Source organism: Pantherophis guttatus, chromosome 2, assembly GCF_059756535.1.
Source record: "Pantherophis guttatus breed Tessera chromosome 2, ASM5975653v1, whole genome shotgun sequence".
In the NCBI taxonomy this organism is placed as follows: domain Eukaryota; kingdom Metazoa; phylum Chordata; class Lepidosauria; order Squamata; family Colubridae; genus Pantherophis; species Pantherophis guttatus.
Window position 1 is genome coordinate 175,777,814 of NC_142064.1, and position 19,488 is coordinate 175,797,301.

At 38.8% G+C, this 19,488-nt stretch overlaps 1 protein-coding gene across 4 annotated transcripts in view; it reads right to left on the reverse strand.

Annotated features, from left to right (window-relative positions):
• The window catches only part of GABRB2 (gamma-aminobutyric acid type A receptor subunit beta2), a 321,436-nt gene extending 302,316 nt beyond the window's left edge, over nt 1-19,120 (reverse strand). For all 4 annotated transcript variants that reach the window (XM_087887361.1, XM_087887359.1, XM_087887354.1 and 1 more), the window contains exons 1-2: nt 18,953-19,120; nt 6,616-6,750 (exon numbers count right to left, since the gene is read on the reverse strand). The gene's annotated coding sequence lies outside the window, so the exon portion shown is untranslated. The remainder of the gene's footprint in view (nt 1-6,615; nt 6,751-18,952) is intronic.
• Nucleotides 19,121-19,488: the final 368 nt, after the last annotated feature.

Genomic DNA, 19,488 nt, shown 5'->3' on the forward strand with positions numbered 1-19,488 from the left:
GTAGTGATGAAAGAGCATTTCCTCCAATGGCTCTCTGCAGAATTGGGTACTTCATGATTTTTCTGGTGATGAATAGATTATTAAAATTAGACCTCCTTTCTTTAAGGATAAGCTCACTAAACTCGATTCCATCTCGAATGAATCCTTCTAAGACAGGTTATATTTTTGATCCTTATCTCCCTTTGATGTAAACAAGTAGCAAAAGAACTTGATGAATGAACTGAAAATTGCTTTTTTCCTTGTGAATCATTTTTGCATCAGTGTCCTTAACTAGTGGTATATTCAGCCCTGGGATGAGGGCATATTAGTTTCTTGTACATGGTCTGGGATAGGATTGCTCAATGCTACATCCAATTGAATAAAATTATTATTCTGGAATTCTCCAAATGCTTAGTATTACATCATTTTAGAAAATGCTAGGTTGTTTATCCCTGATCCACTTCTATCTAATTTTAGATATCACCAAAATATACTTGTTTGCATTCATAGAGATAACAAATGATTTTAATACTAAGATATCTTCCTATATTAGTTCTAAAAGTTGCATACCGAAGGCATAGTTGTTCTCTATTTTCCTTCTGAATAAGTTCCAGAAATAGATGGTAGATGATACTAGTGATTATGATAATGCTAAGGATCGGTAGCTTTTGACTTATTCATCTTATTCTCCAGCTTCTCCAACTTCTATATATATAGTCAGTTGGTGATAGGATGTATTAAATGTCCTGTCTCTGTTTGTGATTGAATATAGTGGGACTGGGAAGATGAAATGGCCTACAATCTAAATCAAGTATAGATTGTATAGTTGAACTAGACAATATAATTCAATATATAGATTGGGTATGTCTAGTCAAGTGAAAATAAGGACTAGAGGTAATAGCAGTGTTCCAATATTTGAAGGGCTTCCACAAATAAGAGAGGGTCAACCTATTTCCCAAAGCACCAGAAAGCAGGACAAGAAGCAATGATGGAAACTAAACAAGGTGAGTAGCAACCTAGAACTAAGGAGAACGTTTCTAACAGTGACAACAATTAACCTGTGAAATGGATTGTATCCAAATGTGTGGGTGCTCTATCATTGGAGGCTTTTAAGAAGAGGCTGGACAGTCACATGTCTGAAATAGTATAGGGTCTCCCGCTTGAACAAAGGGGTTGGACTAGAAGACCTCCAAGGTGCCTTCCAACTCTGTTATTCTGAACTGGTATTTTAACAGAAGTCCTGGCCTTTTATAGCAAAGATATAAGCATGTAGCTTTTTCTGAATGGATTTTTCCTAAAAGAGAGAATGTGCAAAGCTAAGGGCACTGATTTAAATAGGTATATGATGTGCCGATTTTTATTTACTTGAAAATTGATTGCACTTTGGCTTATATAAACAAGAGCAAACTGGTCACTGCCTCAAAAATAGTGTCACTTTCCTCTTAAGCTTTCCACATAATTTATAATTCATACAAAGGGATTTCATAATCTCATGTATATATGTGTGTTAAGTTTGCATCTTATTAAAAGTTCACATTAGATCACTCACAATAGTATATATAAAACAAAATTAGTACACAGAGTAAGTTAAGGAAGAGTCCAGAAAAACACAAACAATGTACAATGAGATGAATATAAAATTAAAAAGTAAATTATTAAAATCTACATTATAGGAAAAGAGCTGAAAATAGAATTTTTGATAAAATGACTGTTGATAAGAGAGAAAAAAAGAATGAGAGAGCGCGAGAAAGAGAGAGAGAGAGAGAGAGAGAGAGAGATGGATTTATAGAAAATGAATGTGATGCAGGAATAAAAATTAGTTGTAAAAATTAAGATAAAGTGGAAAACTAAGATATTCAGAGGATATACTGTATAGCCACAAGGAACTCCTGTTCCTTGCCATCAATTCTATTCAGAAAAGATAGAAACATGCAAAGAACAAATATTATTTGAGATCAGCATCACTCCCACACCCTCCCAAATATCTCTGGAGATTCCATATTAAAATTGTTCCCTACAATTAGAAGAAGTCATCCATTCTTTCATTTTACCCACCCCTGAAAGTTAAATTAGGTTACATCCCAATGCAATCTGGCACACTGTTAACCTTTCTGTGACTTTTTCAAGGACTACATTACTACAGAAAAGACATCACGGAATCTTGCTAGAATAACCTCACTTCTAGTGTGGTTGTATGATTACCATCAGAAATCATATTTTAAAAATGTTATATAGAGTTAAAAAATGTTGTTATTTTTTTAAAAATTTGATTTATATGCCGCCCTTCTCCGGAGACTCAGGGCGGCTTACAATGCGTTAAGCAATAGCCTTCATACTTTTGTATATTTATACAAAGTCAGCTTATTGCCCCCACAAACTGAGTCCTCAATTTACCTACCTTAGAAAGGATGGAAGGCTGAGTCAACCTTGAGCCTGGTGAGATTTGAACTTACAGTAATTGCAGACAGCTGGTGTTAATCACAATGCTTTTAGTCTGCTGAGCCACCAGACCCGTGCTTTATGCTTTAGTCCTTCATTCATTCCCTAGTCTTTATAATTTTTGTTTATGAATGCTCATTCAAAAACATAGATGGACTTCCTACTATAAAAACAAACAGGGCTTTTTAAATATTTTCTTGATTTTAAGAAACTTAATTTTATTTATGTTTATCAGTAGAACAAAACATAGTTCTGAATTCAATATTTTGCAGATGTTAATCGTATGAACCTTCAAATTTAATATTATGATATTAATACTAGTATTAATATCAACTGGAAAGAAGTATATGGAATTTGAGAACTGCAGCCTATAATGATAGAAATCTTTTATATTGAGCTGGCCCTCCACTTCCAGGTCTGAGGACAGCAATTGTTTCACAATAGCACAGAAAGATCTCTAATAAACACAACTGCAATTAAAATATAGATCTTAGATTGTGATGGCCTTTTAGGCATTTGAAAATTAAATGAATTTAATTGGAAATCCTTTTAAATATATTTGGCAGCCAGAAAAGTCCTTCCTTCCTTCCTTCCTTCCTTCCTTCCTTCCTTCCTTCCTTCCTTCCTTCCTTCCTTCCTTCCTTCCTTCCTCCTTCCTTCCTTCCTTCCTTCCTTCCTTCCTTCCTTCCTTCCTTCCTTCCTTCCTTCCTTCCTTGGCAAAGAATGCAATATTAAGAAAAAGGCCTTGGCAGCAGAAGTTTAGAATAGATTTCTTTGCTCATCAAAGAATGGCTATGAGCAAGTAAGAGATTCAGCAGAAAAGAATTAGATACAGAGTGTTCTTTTTAAATAAAATACAAACTTTGTGCTGGAAGGTTGTCAATACTGCTTAATTTGTAGAAGAAGAAAAAATAAATGTTGGGGTTTAAGTCTCTCTAGCAATGCTATTCTCTAATCTGAACACTCTTTCTTTCTTTCCTGATACACCTTGATATTTCTGGCTGTGATCTAATACTGGATTAAATGCATCTATTGATCGAGCTTGAAATTTTTTTTACATGCTTAATTGTGTATTGGATTGCGATCTTGTAGTTAGTAATGTTGCTGAGATTCATAATCACCTGATTTGGAATAGAAAACAGTCCAAGTCACAATGTCAGCGTATGTAACTTTTTAATGAACAGAGCTTGAGAAATATTTCCCTCCAAATATGTCTCTAACATTGTAATCAGTGGTGGGTTACCCCCAGTTTGCACCGGTTCTATAGAACCGGTAGTAAAACCGGCAGGAGGCTCCGCCCACCGACCCTGACGTCATCAAAACGCTTCTGCACATGCGCAGAAGAGCACGCGTGCAGCCCCACTGTGAACTGGTAGTAAAGGTAAGTAGAACCCACCCCTGATTGTAATATACAATGCGTTGTATTGTGGTTTAGCATGAAGATCGTGTTCATGATTTTCTTGACTTGCTTCCGAAATTTCAAGATAGCATTATCCGAAATAAAACTGAAGGCAACAAACAGGATTTTGTCTGCCTGCCTGCCTGCCTGCCTGTCTGCCTGCCTTCCTTTCTGTGTATATGTCTCTCTGTGTGGGCGAGAAATCTTTTATTTTTTCCCTCCAATATTGACCCTGTGGGGTAGATTGTGCTAACTAGCCCAAAGTTATCCAGGAAACGTCTTATGGTTGAAAGTAATTTTGAATCTAGGTCACCAACAAGACAGACACAGACTTCAGAGGATAATTAGAACTGCAGAGAAAACAACTACTACCAACCTGCCTTCCATTGAGGACCTGTATACTGCACGAGTCAAAAAGAGGGCTGTGAAAATATTTACAGACCTCCCTCACATCCTGGACGTAAACTGTTTCAACTCCTACCCTCAAAACGACACTATAGAGCACTGCACACCAGAACAACTAGACACAAGAACAGTTTTTTCCCGAACGCCATCACTCTGCTAAACAAATAATTCCCTCAACACTGTCAAACTCTTTACTAAGTCTGCATTACTATTAATCTTCTCATCGTTCCTATCACCCATCTCCTCCCACTTATGACTGTATGACTCTAAGCTTGTTGCTGGTATCCCTACGATTTATATTGACTGTTTCCTAATATGATTTGATTGCTTATTTGTTCCCTATGACTATCATTAAGTCTTGTACCTTATGATTCTTGACTAATATATCTTTTCTTTTATGTACACTGAGTGCGTATGCACCAAGACAAATTCCTTGTGTGTCTAATCACACTTGGCCAATAAAGAATTCTATTCTATTCTCAGCACCAGTCCAACATTTAACCACAATATTACACTGGGGGACATAACAGGTAATACAACTTAATTTAATAGATCAGTAAATAAATGCAATATGAGACGTGTGTATTTTATGTGGCACTGCAAACAAGTATAGGAGTTAAATCTCTGCAGTGCTTGGTCATATTGACTGATTTTTTTTTAAACTCAGCAAAATGATTAGTATTCTGAACTTGAATCCTGCATAAAGTTCTTATATCTGAAATGAAGAGGATGTTTGATATGTCTTCCTGGTCAGGTCTGAAGCTCAATTTGATTTCCAAAGCTCAAAGGACCAGCATGACAGCTGGTTTATGGGGGGAAAAAATCAAACCTATTTTAATTTGTAGTACCATGCTCTTCTTGTATCTTAGCACTGCATTAATAATAATCTATTACCGTGATGGCGAACCTATGGCATGCGTGCCACAGGTGGCACGCGGAGCTGTATCTGTGGGCACAGAAGCGTTGCCCTAGCTGAGCTCCAACACGCATGCGTGCGCCGGCCACCTGATTTTCAGGCCTTCCGGGCCCACTGGACGTCGGGAAACGGGCTATTTCCAGCCTCCGGAGGGCCTCGGGGGGAGGGGTCAGGAAGGCAGTTTTTGCCCTCCCCAGGCTCCTAGAAAGCCTCTGGAGCCTGGGGAGGGTGAAAAACGGGCCCACTGTTCCATCATTTGCCAAAAGCTGGGGGAGTGGGGGGGTCACGTGCGGATGTGTGGGATGCATTGGATTATGGGTGTGGGCACGCCCCCCGCAAACCCCCCACTCTCCCCCCATTTTTGGCACGCGACAGCAAAAAGGTTAGCCATCACTGATCTATTATCTGTGCATCATTATGCCTCTCACCATAATTTGATAATTTTTGTGGCATTATTCATATATTATTGATGAGAATCAACCTCATGCGGTTCGGTATCAGAAAAAGAGAAGGAAGGAAAAAGAAAAACAATCCAGTGTATCTCCTGCTAATTTTCAAAAGAATTGTTTTTCTCTTTACATCCATGACGTATTCCTTTGTGGCAGAAGTTCCTCGGTGACAACACAAAACATCCTTCCCCATCAGGCTTGCCAAGGTCTTCCTACTTCCTACTTCATAGACTGAATAGGCTTGGTTATATTCACACATCACAAGAATCAAGATATATCATTGTAAGTAGGAGAGGGGTTGAATCGAAGCACACCACTCTTTTTGTCATGTTCCAATTTAGTCCGATTTAATTACCTTCACAGAAGATGAAAAGGTTAATTCTTTCTGAAGGTTTACTTTCAGGGGCTCTCAACATAATTTACAATAGGGGGAAGCAACGTGGTCAAAACCCACAAGGGACTTTCTCAAGGTCATAATGAAATATTGCAAGTGAATACATTTGGCTCAGTTGGATAGGAATATGAGCTTTTGGCCTAATAAAACTGGGACTAATAGTTGTAATATTAGTAGGAATAACATTCAACTATATATAAATTATATATACAGTATATCACAGAATCATCTGTGACATACTGTGATACAGTATATCACAGGCCCCATTTGGACATTATTACTTAGGGGTGTACTCACTTTTGTTCCCACCAGTTTTGACATTAATGACTGTGTGTTGTGTTATTTTGAGGGACAACACATTTATACTGTTATACAAGCTGTATACTCACTACTTTATATTGTAGCCAAGTGTCATTTCTTCAGTGTTCTCACATGAAAAGATATACTTCAATATTTACAAAATGTGAGGGGGTGTACTCACTTCTGTGATATACTTTTGTGTGTGTGTGTGTGTGTGTGTGTGTGTGTGTGTGTGTATGTAATTATAAATAATATAAAAAATATAAAGAAATGAATAACATCAATATTTAACAATGTAATATAATTAAGAGGAAAATAATAATATTGGACTCACGCAGAACTAATAGCTCTGGATAGGAGGACCAGAAAAATAATGACAATGCTCTTCATCCTTGCACTAATGTTGACAGACTCTTCTTACCAAGGACTTTTGTAGGTGGGCATGGAATGTTGCAAGTATATCAGACACCTGAAGAAGAAAAAAAGAGCATAAGAAGGTTATCTGAAGAACAATGAAGAAGATGTACACCATGAAGGCTTACTGAATACCAGACAGACCAAAGTGGCCTAAAAGAAAGACCAAACAAAGACATGACAGAGCAAAGTATTACATGACCAATACATTAAACAAACAGATAACAACATGACCTGGCATTAGCTAAGAGCAGGAAAGTAGAAGAAAGAGACAGCGGCTAATTCTGGCTGCACAAGACCAAACCTTAACAACAAATACATACAATGCTGGAATTAAGAAGATAGCAACAGACAGCAAATGCCATTTTTGCAAAAAAAGCTGAAGAAATAGTGGACCACCTGGTTATTACAAACCACAATGTAACAAAATATGGTGCATTGGAATATCTTCAAGACATACCATTTGCCTGCAAGAAAGAACTGCTGGGACTACAAAATAGACAAAGTAATAGAAAATGAAGAAGCTAAAGTGCTCTGGGATGTTAGAATTCAAACAGACAAGCACCTGCCACACAACACACCAGATTTAATAATTGTTGATAAAAAAGACAAAAGAGTCTGGATAATAGATGTGGCAGTACCTGAAGACAGAATAGAATAGAAATAATTGAAAGAAAATCACAAAATACAAAGACCCACAAGTTAAAAATAGAACAACTGTAGCAAAAGAAAGCAAAAATAGTACTAATAGTGGTAGGTGCTTTAGGTGCAATCCCTAAACATCTGGAGCACCACTTGAACACTATTGGCATTGACAAAATCATCATCGGTCAATTACAAAAGCAGCTTTACTTGGAACAACTTGTCTGCTACGATCATATCTTTAATGCCATCAAACAACATCTGCCTCTCCCAAGTTCTTGGGAAGAACTCAATAGATGGATAAATATGCTAAATCAAGTCTAAACATCTGATTCACCATGTGATCCATAATAATAAAAATGACAATAATAATAGCGAAGATGGTGATGATGATGATGACAATGACAATGATGTTACCATAGGACAATGGTTATCATACCATTAAAGTAGCAGGTGTTTTATTTTCCCTTTGTAAAAGGCAATATGGCAACTATGGATGTCAACTTTCTTGGTACCTATCTGATACATTATTTCAAAATGACAACATGAAATAAAATGACAAGCTGGTATGGTATAGTATAAAGCAACATACCAGCATCTGTTTGTAGAAATTTTCAGTCATCCAGGTCATGGTTGTCCCAAAGGTGCTTTTTCGGGAGTCAACTTGACTTCCTTGTGTTTTCTTCTGAAGACATTTCACTTCTCATCCAGCAGCTTCTTGGATGAGAAGCCAAACATCTTCAAAGGAAAAAACAAGAAAGTCCAGTTTCCTCCTGAAAAAGCACCTTTGGGACATACCAACATCTGTATCAACTTTATTTCCCCAGAATGTTTTGGCCCTACAGGAACCCACCAGCATTCTTAGGAGCTGTAATGGATGGATAAATATGACACAACATCTGATTTATGACCACCTGCCCAGGGAGGGGGGGGAAGGGAGGAACCCAAGGAAATGTGAGTGGGTGGGAATTGGGAGCTAATCAGAACACTTATACTCACTATCTATACAGATACATACATTTTTGTCACCATATTTAGCAAAAGAAGACAGTTTTGAATTTGGAATGATTTCTTGCCTTAAAATGAAAGTATACAGAAAAAAAAACTATCATTCTACATTATGCCCAGCTTATCAATTTTGATTTTTAAGGCTGACAACTCCAGCTAAAATCAGTGAAACCTTGGAGATTTGATGTGGGCAATATTCAGCTATGTTGACTGATTTGAAAAAAAGTTGTTTCCTATATCACATTAGAATCATAGAACTGGAAGGATCTGTTTAAGTCATCAGGTCAAAGCATCTACCACAACTCTCTCTAGTCTCTCCTGTCAAATGAAAGGGAAACTATGAACTCTCTAGATCACGGGTGTCAAAGTTGATAGCGTCATGTGACATCATGTGACATATGCTGTTTTTTCCTTTGTGGAGCTAGGGTGGGTGTGGCCTGTGAGTGATGCATCTGGCCCACGGGCCACCAGTTTGACACCCCAGTTCTAGGTAATGGGTTTCATTTTCAGTATGCTTATTATTAGTTTCCCTAATATTTAACCAGACTCTGATTTCCTAAAGATCATTATTCTGTGTCCTATATTCTAGGTCATGACTTTTTTTGAGGGGGCAAGTGGGGGGGATTATACAACCATTCAGTTCAACCATTCATTCAAGACATCCAGTTCAGGCTTTAGGCCAGAGGGCTAACAATTCCCTTCGATGGTGAAAGGACTGAGAAGTGAGCCAAGGTTTTTTGCATTTGCTTGGGTGCTCTCTTGAGGGAGATTCAGGTTTTGTCTTTCCCAAGCTTTTGCTGACTCTAAATTTGCTTTTCATCTTCTTAAAGTTCCAACTCCTTTCAGGCTTTTCTCTCTTTTTATTAGCAGAATGTCCTTCTTCATATTTCCTGCATTTTTCTTTCCAGGAAAGTGGTTTGAATTGGTTTTGGAGGTTGCCAGCTGCCATCACCTCCCCCCTTATGGTAAACTTTGTTCTTTTCTGCGGCTTTTGGTTCCTCTGCTCTCTATTCCTGGTGGTATTTAAAATGGTTCTGTTCTAAGTCTGCGGTTTCAAGCCAGTACCCAAGGATCTTGTCAATGGTAAGGGAAAGACAAAGTTGCAGAGAAGACAGGAGGAAAGCAAAAAACACCATGTCAAATTCAGTGGTGGCAGCATGCTCAAGCCACTGGCATGACGAAACGTGGTTGTGGGTTCAGACACACAAGCAGCATGGAGACAATGCTATCCTAAATAACCAAATTTTAAGCTATGGATAATATGATTGCATGTTACAACCATTTGGTATCCTGGCTCCACTCACTGCATTCTCCTTATGCCTCAAGGGGAGCTTCCAAAAGGTTGCAGATTAAATGCACAGGCTGCTCCTTTTAGGCAGAAACTTCTATCTTCACTGACCCAGCTTGGTGCCATCCAAAGTTATTAAGTTCACCTTATTGTCTGAGCCCAGAATCCAATTTGCTTTACCTGCTTTGTTTAAAAGTTGGTCCCACTGAATTCAGCAGGATATCTGCCAAGTTTTGTGTGTGTATATAAGTGTAGCTCTCCTTCTGGGAAAGAAAAATCCCTACACAGTCCCTTGAGTTGCTGAGTAAATCAGCAGCTGAGGATAAATCATTTGACTCAGTAGATGGGCCCAAGGGACAGCTCATTAACTGTTTTTTTAACTCAGCTGAAAGGGAAAAGATGCCGCTGATTTAGGATGACAACTTTAGCAAAGGAATGCTGGGGAAGACTCTCTTGAACCTGGCAGAGAAGTCCCCTGAGCCAAAAGGAAGGAGATAGTGAATGCATGGGATAGAGTTTTTGTAGGGCCACACAACATCTCAAAAGGACTGCAGAGTTGATACACTAGTTATCGGCATCACTGCTGTAATGAGCGAGTGGTAAAACACTGTAAAGATGAGAATGCAAGAGACTTGAATTTCATTACTGTGGAAGAAAAGAAGAAAACCTGAGATTTATGGAGATTGATTTCCATAAAGCAACAATAGCTAAAATGAATGGAATTTGCTTCTGGAATCAAATGCCTGCTCAGAATGCAACAGAAAAAGAACCCCCAATCCTAAACTGAACAGATTTTTGAAAAGAAAAAGTTTAAATCGGTTTCTCCATCTGACATTCATACTCTCTACAAACTTCTTATTGCATGGATGCAAATGAAGTAATAGGAATAAAACCCAAGAAACAATAATTTTGGGGAAAGTATCAAGTATTTATTGATATTAATCCATCGGTAAATTTCCCAAGAGTCTCAGGGAGTTTAGCATAGGAAAATAAGAAGGGGAAAAAGAGTGGAATTCAATGTTTGCAAGGCTTCCTTGTAAGAAAGTAACTTTCACTAAGAAGACTTAACCCATAGGTCACTGTTGTCCTAGGCAAAAAAACCTTAGGACTGTGGTCAGAGACACCTTGGCTATCATCAAGGTCTGGAAAGGCTTCAATCCAGACTACAGGTTACCACCATCCTTCAGTTCCCTTGCTATTGTACCCTCCCAACTTTCTCTTCTAGAAAAAGAGATGGACATGGATATATCTCTAAATTTAAATCTAAATCACATGCATATAAACAAAATTAAAAGCATTAAAATATAATATATGCAGGTACAACAACTACCTTTTACAACCTATACACCCACAGACATAGTACATGCACCACCACACCTCAATTCTAATCATTATTAGAACATAAGCAACAAATATTCCAAAACATATCAAACTCAGTTCCTCTATCCTCACAAATCAAATAGTTAAATCAGGGGTGAAATGCTCCCGGTTCGGACCGGATTGCCCAATCCGATAGCGATTGAGGCAGGTGGCTTGGAGAACCGGTAGCAAAAATCCCCGCTCCCCCCCCCCATGCCCAGCTGAGCAGCACAATCATCAGAGGCTTTTTTTTTTTACTTTTAAAAGCATTTTTTCTACAACTACGGCCGAAAAATGCTTTTAAAAGTAAAAAAAAAAAAAAAGCCTCTTATGATCGTGCGGCTCGTCAAAGGCATTTAAAAGATCGGCAGCCCCTGCCGATCAGGGAACTCAGCTTGGATCGTCAGGGCATTTAAAAGAAAACAAGGGTTTTTTTCTTTTAAATGCTATGACCATCCCAGCTGAGTTTTAAAAAAGCCTCTGCCAATCAGGGAACTTAGCTGGAATTGTCAGAGCCTTTTGAAAACATTTTTTTACAACCTCTTAGCCAAAGAGGTTGTAGAAAAAATGGTTTTAAAAGTAAAAAAAAAAAAAATTGCCCACGCCCACCCAGTCATATTACCCCCCCACCAAGCCATACCCACCGGTAGTAAGAAATTTTAGATTTTTACCCCTGAGTTAAATAAATGTAATTATCATTAAGAGGTTAGACTACAGTGGATTACAACTCACCTTATTTCCCAATCAGGATTGCCAGTAGGAGAGGCTATCCGAGAAAATATTACAAGATTTTCATCAAGTTGCAAATGAAAAGATGCAGAGAAGCTGTTGCTTCTTGAAAATGACATGGATACCAAAGGCTGGCAGAGCTTCATTACAGACAGTCTTCATCTTACAACAGTTCATTTAGTGACCATTTGAAGTTACAACAGCTCTGAAGAAAGTGACTTATGACTGTTTTTCACACTTATGACCATTGCAGCATCCATAATCCATGGTCATGTGATCAAAATTCAGACGCTTGACCACTGACTCATATTTACGACAGTTGCAATGTCCGGGGGTCATGTGTTCACCTTTTGGGACACCTGATGAGCAAAGTCAATGGGGAAGCCACATTCACTTAACGATCCTGTTACTAACTTAATAACTGTAGTTATTTATTTAACAACTGTGGCAAGAAAGGTTGTAAAGTGGGGCAAAATTCACTTAACAACTGTCTCACTCAGCAAGAGAAATTTTGGGCTGTGTACAACTGTGTACAACTGTGGCCGTAGGTCAAGGACTATCTGTACATCAGCATTAAACCAATTCAAGGAAGATTCACCTTTAATGGGAAGAGTTGTGATAAAACAAATGTATTGCATGTTGAGGGTCCAAGACAAGGTCTCTGGCATTTTTATATATTCCTGAGAAATATTCATAAGTGAAACCTTGGAGATTTGATGTGGGTAATATTCAGCTATGTTGACTGATTTGAATAAAAGTTGTTTCCTATATCACTTTAGAATCATAGATCTGTTTAAGTCATCAGATCAAAGCATCTACCACAACTCTCTCTAGTCTCTCCTGTCCAATGAAAGGGAAATTATGAACTCTCTAGATCACGGGTGTCAAAGTTGATAGCGTCATGTGACATCATGTGACATATCATGCTGTTTTTTGCCTTTGAGGAGCCAGGGTGGGCGTGGCCTGTGTGTGATGCATCTGGCCCGCAGGCCACCAGTTTGACACCCCAGCTCTAGGTAATTGGTTTCATTTTCAGAATGCTTATTATTAGTTTCCCTAATATTTAACTAGACTCTGATTTCCTAAAGATCATTATTCTGTGTTCTATATTCTAGGTCATGACTTTTTTTGAGGGGGCGAAGGGGGTGGATTATACAACCATTCAGGTCAACTATTCATTCAATTCTTTTCAAACTAAACACATTTTGTTCCTTCTTTTTTCAACTCAACATTTTGTTTAAAGCCAAAGACATCCAGTTCCAACTCCTTTCAGGCTTTTCTCTCTTTTCATTAGCAGAATGTCCTTCTTAGTATTTCTTGCATTTTTCTTTCCAGGAGATACCCTAGATCCAAACTTCCAAGAGACTGTGAATAAAGTTAAACCAGCAAACCTGAGATAATTCTATCTCTTCTCATTAAAACAGAATGCAAGCCCACACAATACTTTCAAGAATAACTAACAAGATTTGAGTATACTCTTATTTAGAAGTGTTGTGGCTAAAGAACAAACAATTAAATTTAAACAATTTAACAATTTAAAACATTAAAATGGCACATCTGATTATTTTAAGATATGCATTATGCAAAGAAGGAAATAAATTGTACATTTCTTATGCTACCAAATTGTTTTAAAGCCTTTTGAAATTACAGAACTTCTCACTATCCCAATGCCATACCACTGAAATAAGCCAAGTACACTTTTTTTAATCTGATTAAACCTCTTCCACTAGACTTTATAAGCGTAGAAAGATTCCAGCACTGTTAAAAAAAAAAAGCAGAAGCTTTTGGTTAGCAATTCTCTCTGTAGCATCAGCCATTTGAAAACTCCTAGGTTAATATTCAGTCTAGTGTTCTCTGAATAATTTAAGGTTCTATTTCCACAATATCTTAAAACAGGCCATATTTACGACAGTTGCAATGTCCGGGGGTCATGAGTTCACCTTTTGCGACACCTGATGAGCAAAGTCAATGGGGAAGCCACATCCACTTAATGATCCTGTTACTAACTTAATAACTGTAGTTATTTATTTAACAACTGTGGCAAGAAAGGTTGTAAAGTGGGGCAAAATTCACTTAACAACTGTCTCACTCAGCAAGAGAAATTTTGGGCTGTGTACAACTGTGTACAACTGTGGCCGTAGGTCAAGGACTATCTGTACATCAGCATTAAACCAATTCAAGGAAGATTTACCATTAATGGGAAGGGTTGTGATAAAACAAATGTATTGCATGTTGAGGGTCCAAGATTAGGTCTCTGTCATTTTTATATATTCCTGAGAAATATTCAGAAGTGAAACCAGGGCTGGGTTCTAATTTTTTTTACTACTGGTTCTGTGGGTGTGGCTTATTTTGTGGGCGTGGTTTGATGGTCATGTAACAATTCTTTAGGATTTAGCAGAGGTACTGGTCTACCAGGCTTTTAACTGCTTGCAGAACTGTACCGGTCTACCTATTTGTTTTTGAGTGCACTGGTCTACCACCACACTGCCTTTTAACACTGATTAGCTGTAGGGCGTCCCTTTGAAGCCCTGCGGCAAAAGTTTAAACAGTTTTTTTTCTTTCTAGCTGATCAGCTGGGAGGCAGCGAATAGATTGGGGGTGGGGCCAAATAAAAGGTAACAATAACATGGGGGGGCGGGAGGGCCCAGCTCCCGAACAAAGAGAACCGATTCGGTGACATCATATTGTCACCGCTACCGGCTTGGCAGAACCGTGCTGAACCGGTAGGAACCCACGGGCAGGCCTATACAAATAAATATACTGAATGAATTAATAACTAATTGAAGTTAATTGACTCTAAAATAAGGTATCCAATTTAAAACCTTAATTGCTCCCCATTGGCATATACTAAATATTCTCTCTCTCTCTCTCTTTCTCCCTCTCTCATACACACACATACACTAATCCATAGATAGTTTCCTCTCTTCTTCCACAGAAATAGTATAGAAAAAGAGCATTCTTCCAAAGCAAATATTCCATGTTGTTCCTTGTGCAGAAGTATCTTGACGCAATTTATAATAAAAGCAAAAAGTAATCTCCCTATTAAAATAGCACATGGAAATAATATATAAAACAACATGAAATGGAATGGAAGGTGAGGTGGGAAAGGAAATTTTCCACAATTTATAGTGGGAAGTCCTGGGTAAAAATACAAGTTTTCAGCAGGTGCCCTAGAGGCAGAGGCCAGAACCTGTAGGAAAGTTTGAAAAGAAGTTAAATGCCACATCCTGAAATGGGAAAAGCAAGACGGGGAAATGGAATAGATAATAAAACAGGCCAAGCTTCCTGGCATGCGTATGGGGATTAAAGTATAATGGGGAAGAGAGGGTGTCCAAAAGATTCAATCTCAATCGTGCTAGAAATCTTGAAGGTCGGCAAACGTTTCCATGGTAAAGCATTCTCCTGCAAGAAGTATATAAGTGTATCTGCTGATTGTATTGATAAGACTCTTTGCATTTCCCATCTTACTTGTCTAACCAGGGTCCCTTGGATGCAAGGAAGTGTGCAAATATATTCAGGAGAATATGGTTACAAACCTGTTGTGCATTTTTGCACTGGACAGAGAAAGGCTAAAGTGGGCCTGAGAATGCGGCTATGGCAGGGCATAACCTATACAAAGTCACATATTATCTCTTAGATATTTTTCATTTATATACCGCTTCCCCTCCCCCCCAAGAACTTCCTGTTTCTAATGTCCTCTGTACCCTGTGAGTGTTTATTGAGTTTTCCCAGCCCAGCATCTTAACCACTGTACCAAACTGGCTCTTTTAACCCTCAAGGATGCAGGCCGTATACATCTTAGGAACTGGAATATCCACTATTAGCATCTATAAACAGGGAGGGCAAGGGACCAAAATACAATCGAACCTCTGTGAGTTTTTTATTTGGATGAAATTCCCCTCAGGGTCCTGTTCCTCTTCCATACATAGCTACCATATATTTTTGTATCAAAATAAGGAGGAAAAGAAAAAAAAAGGAAAAAGAAGCTAGGCTAAGATAACAGCTTTCTCCAAGACAGGAAAAGTCTATCTAGGCTCTTGGGTTCTCTTGAAAGGATGAACAATGAAGATGATTCTAATAGCAAACCAGGCAACCTCTTGGGGGATTACAGATTTTGAATTAGCCTCCTGGCAGGAAAAGATATTGGTAGCATTGGTTCCCAGGCACTATCTTTACTTTTCAGAAAGGGGAACAAAGACAAGATGGCATTCTCTATTTTGGGGAATGTCAAATAGTCAAGAATCCTATTCAGATTGATTTGCCAGCAATTCAGGATATTTTTTTTTAAAAAAGGAACCTTTCAAAACTTTCTGAGCTGCTTATTGTATTGACATCACTGTTATTGAACTGATTTTTTTTAAAAAAAATAGTGTTAAAGGTGCTTAACTTTGCTAAATTATGACCTTTGCCTTATAAAGCTTTTGTTTGAGTACAAGGAGCTGTAATATATTGCCAAATCAGTGGTGGGTTTCTACCAGTTTGCTCCTGTTCAGGAGGCTCTGCCCACCTGCGTGGACATCTCTGCTCATGCGCAGAAGCATTGCGTGCACGCACACCCACAAGCGAACTGGTAGTGACCGAAATTGAAACCCACTGCTGGACCAGAACTATACTTTCTGTTTAGAATTATCTTTGTATGGATAACAATATTGAGCTAATAATACCAGCTGAGACTTGATATCATTTCCAACATCAGCTAAGATCTTCAAGGAGAGTTCTTGTGATGGAATCTGCACCTGGAGAAGCAGTGGAAATGAGTTTTGGCAGCAGAGTTTTCCCAGGGGCAAAGTGCACACTATAAGAGAGAAGCACAAATAACGAACTGTGCAGGCCTGAGCTGGATGGGGCAGGGAGGAAGAGATTTGGGATAGCCACATGCTAGAATCTTTCAGAATATATCTAGTAGAAGGTTATAGTATTATTTTGGGAAGATTCTGTCGATTAGGTGTGAACAAATAAAGGATTGGACTTGATTGGATTTTGTTGTTGTTTTGGGGTTTCGGTCTGACAGTTTTATAAATTCCTCTATCTGTGGAGGAACTCCTAGAACTAGACCCCATCATCTTTCAGAATAGTAAGCCAAAGTTCCTGGATGTCAAATATGAGGTTGCACTTTTCCCTACACTTTAAAATCCATTTAAATAACATCCTAATCTAGTCATTTCCAACTGTGTTTCAAGCAGCTCTGTGGTTCTTGGATCCTTATCACCAAGGACTTAGCAGCAAGGAAACCCACACCCAAGCTTTTTTGAAGAAGAATTTTTATATGGCTATTGATTTACTCTCTGCAAAAGGATAAAGAGGCCTGCGGATAAGTTGGGATGTGCTCTGAAATCACCTAGGTAATTATGAGGCTCAATAGACTTGACTGATGCTTGGACTGTTTATCTCCCCAGATTCTCTAGAAACCTAAAAGTCCCTTGAATGTAGAATACTGGAAAAAAAAAAGCAGCTTTAATCCAATATGATTTGAAAATGAGTGTCACTGAAATCAAAGAGCCATGTAATGCGTTTATGATTAGACTATTGTACGTCAGTTTAAAATCCATTGTTTTAACTGACTTGGGAATCGGGCTTTTGTCTAAAAAACAAATCCAGAGTTCCCGAAAGGAAAACAACGCACACACAGTTATATACAACCCCCTAAATTCTATTGTTTTTCTGAAAAAAATACCTTTTGGGTAGATGCAAGATCAGCTCGATTATACTGCCAGAAGCAGCTGCGCTTTATCTCCAGCAAATCCCTTCTCATGACATTTGTTAAAAATATCAAATATTCTTTTCATAGCCTGAGTTATTTGATGTTCTCCTATAACAGTCAGAAAATTGAAACAGCCACTGTGCAGCGTTTTGTGAGTGGTCAACGATTGGAAAAAAAATAGCGACTGGTGAGGAGAAAGGGAAATGGGGATCAGTGGGAGAGAAAAGGGCTGCAGACTTTCAAAAGGTATCTTCTGCAGGAACTACATTAAGACATCTATAACAGCCACTCTTATTTAATATTTTGCATTAAAAACAAAATTGTCACTTCCAGTGGATCATGCCAACAAAATTTTCCTCCAGTTCATAGGCTTTAATAGCCAGCAAATGTATGATGTGTTGAAGGTGTACACGGCAACCTAGTAAAAGTTTTCCATATATAAGGTTATGGTCTGGACTGCCGCATGAATTTCAATATGCTGGTAGCAGTATAAGGGAATGGGTTACAGAATCATTAATATCCATTGCACCTGGCTGTAGATAATAATACAATCAGAGGACCACATAACCTGCCAGAGAGAAATTCCCCGAGGATGGGCTCCAGCACGAGTCTGAAAACTCAGAAGACTAAACCTCTGATCCCAGTAATCAATCCAGATTGGATCCTGCACTGTTATCCTACGACACGTATCTTTGCCTTCATTCATGAGTAACACAACCAGTTTGCAAGTATTCTCTACAGAAATGTGTATTTATGTATGTGTTCTGTCCCCATCTCACACACGCACACAAACAGATAGCCAGGGGTTAAATAAAACTGGCAGACAACAAATTCTTTCGATAAGAGGATTGGCAGCAACCCAGTAGCTGCTTGCCAAGTACTTTACTCATAGAGGGAGGGGTTGTTCCTCCGACAGATAAACCCAACAAGATACACACAGTTCAAGAATTGTCAAGTCCAGTCTGTATTAAATCCAAGGCAGATAACGTTGTTTCAAAGATACAATGTGACTCGCTAGTAGTTAGTTTTATCCGTCACAGAGTCTGAATGGCCACCTCACCCCCTTTTATCCCCTGTGGGGTGTGGTTCAGTGACTCAGCTTAATCTCTGGCACGCCTCCTTTTCTGCTGCGTGTGCTTGTCTCTCTGACGCTGGCATGGATCCAGCCAAGACTTATCTCCGTCACTATCTGACTGTGAGGAGATACCTGGCTCCTGGCCAATCTCTTCTCCTTCAGGAGACACCTGAGGTATTGCCAGAGAGGAGGGTCCTGGAGAGGAAAGCCTGGCCAACTCCTGTCCTTCATGTTCGGAGCCTTCTCCCTCTGATAAATCAGGCTCGGGGGTCGGAGTCACAACAGTATGTATACATACAAGACATACATTACAGTGTGGTGCAGTATCATCTGCGAAGCTCTGCAAAGGCATTCCATAAAACTGGCAACTGGAAACAGAGACAGGAAAATTTTCCTTTTGGCACACTCCTGATTTCTGTATGTCTAAATCAGTTTGATCAGAGACACCTACTTACCTTTCTGAAAGATTCTCTTTTGTGAATGTTTGTTGAGAGTAGGAATTTGCTTGCAACATTTCCTCTTCGCCTGATGGTTTCTATATGGAAGAGGATACTGCCTTTCTCCACATCCATTCCATCAGTGTTCGAGCTGCATTGAAATGCTGTTACAGTTTCTCCCTTCCCCAATGTTCCTCGGTCTTTTTGTCCATCAAAACTCTCATTCGCCAAGGGCTGCTATTGGCAGACAAGCAAAGGACTGGACAAAAGGCTCTTTTTTTCCTCCTGATTCACTGCTGAATAAGTGAGGAAGAAATAAGATCAGTTCTTACCCTGGCTTAGTTTTTCAAATGTCTGGTGCCCTTCACTTGCTTTTTTCTTTTGTCCTTATCATTTCCCCAAGCACATGGGGAGAAGGGAGAAACTGAGTCACTTATCATCATCAAATGAGTTCATGGCAGAGGCAAGATTCAAACTGGGATTTAGAATGAGCTGGAAGAAACCTTGCAAGTCTTCTAGTTCAGCCTCCTGCAGGACTAGACCTATAGCCGTGA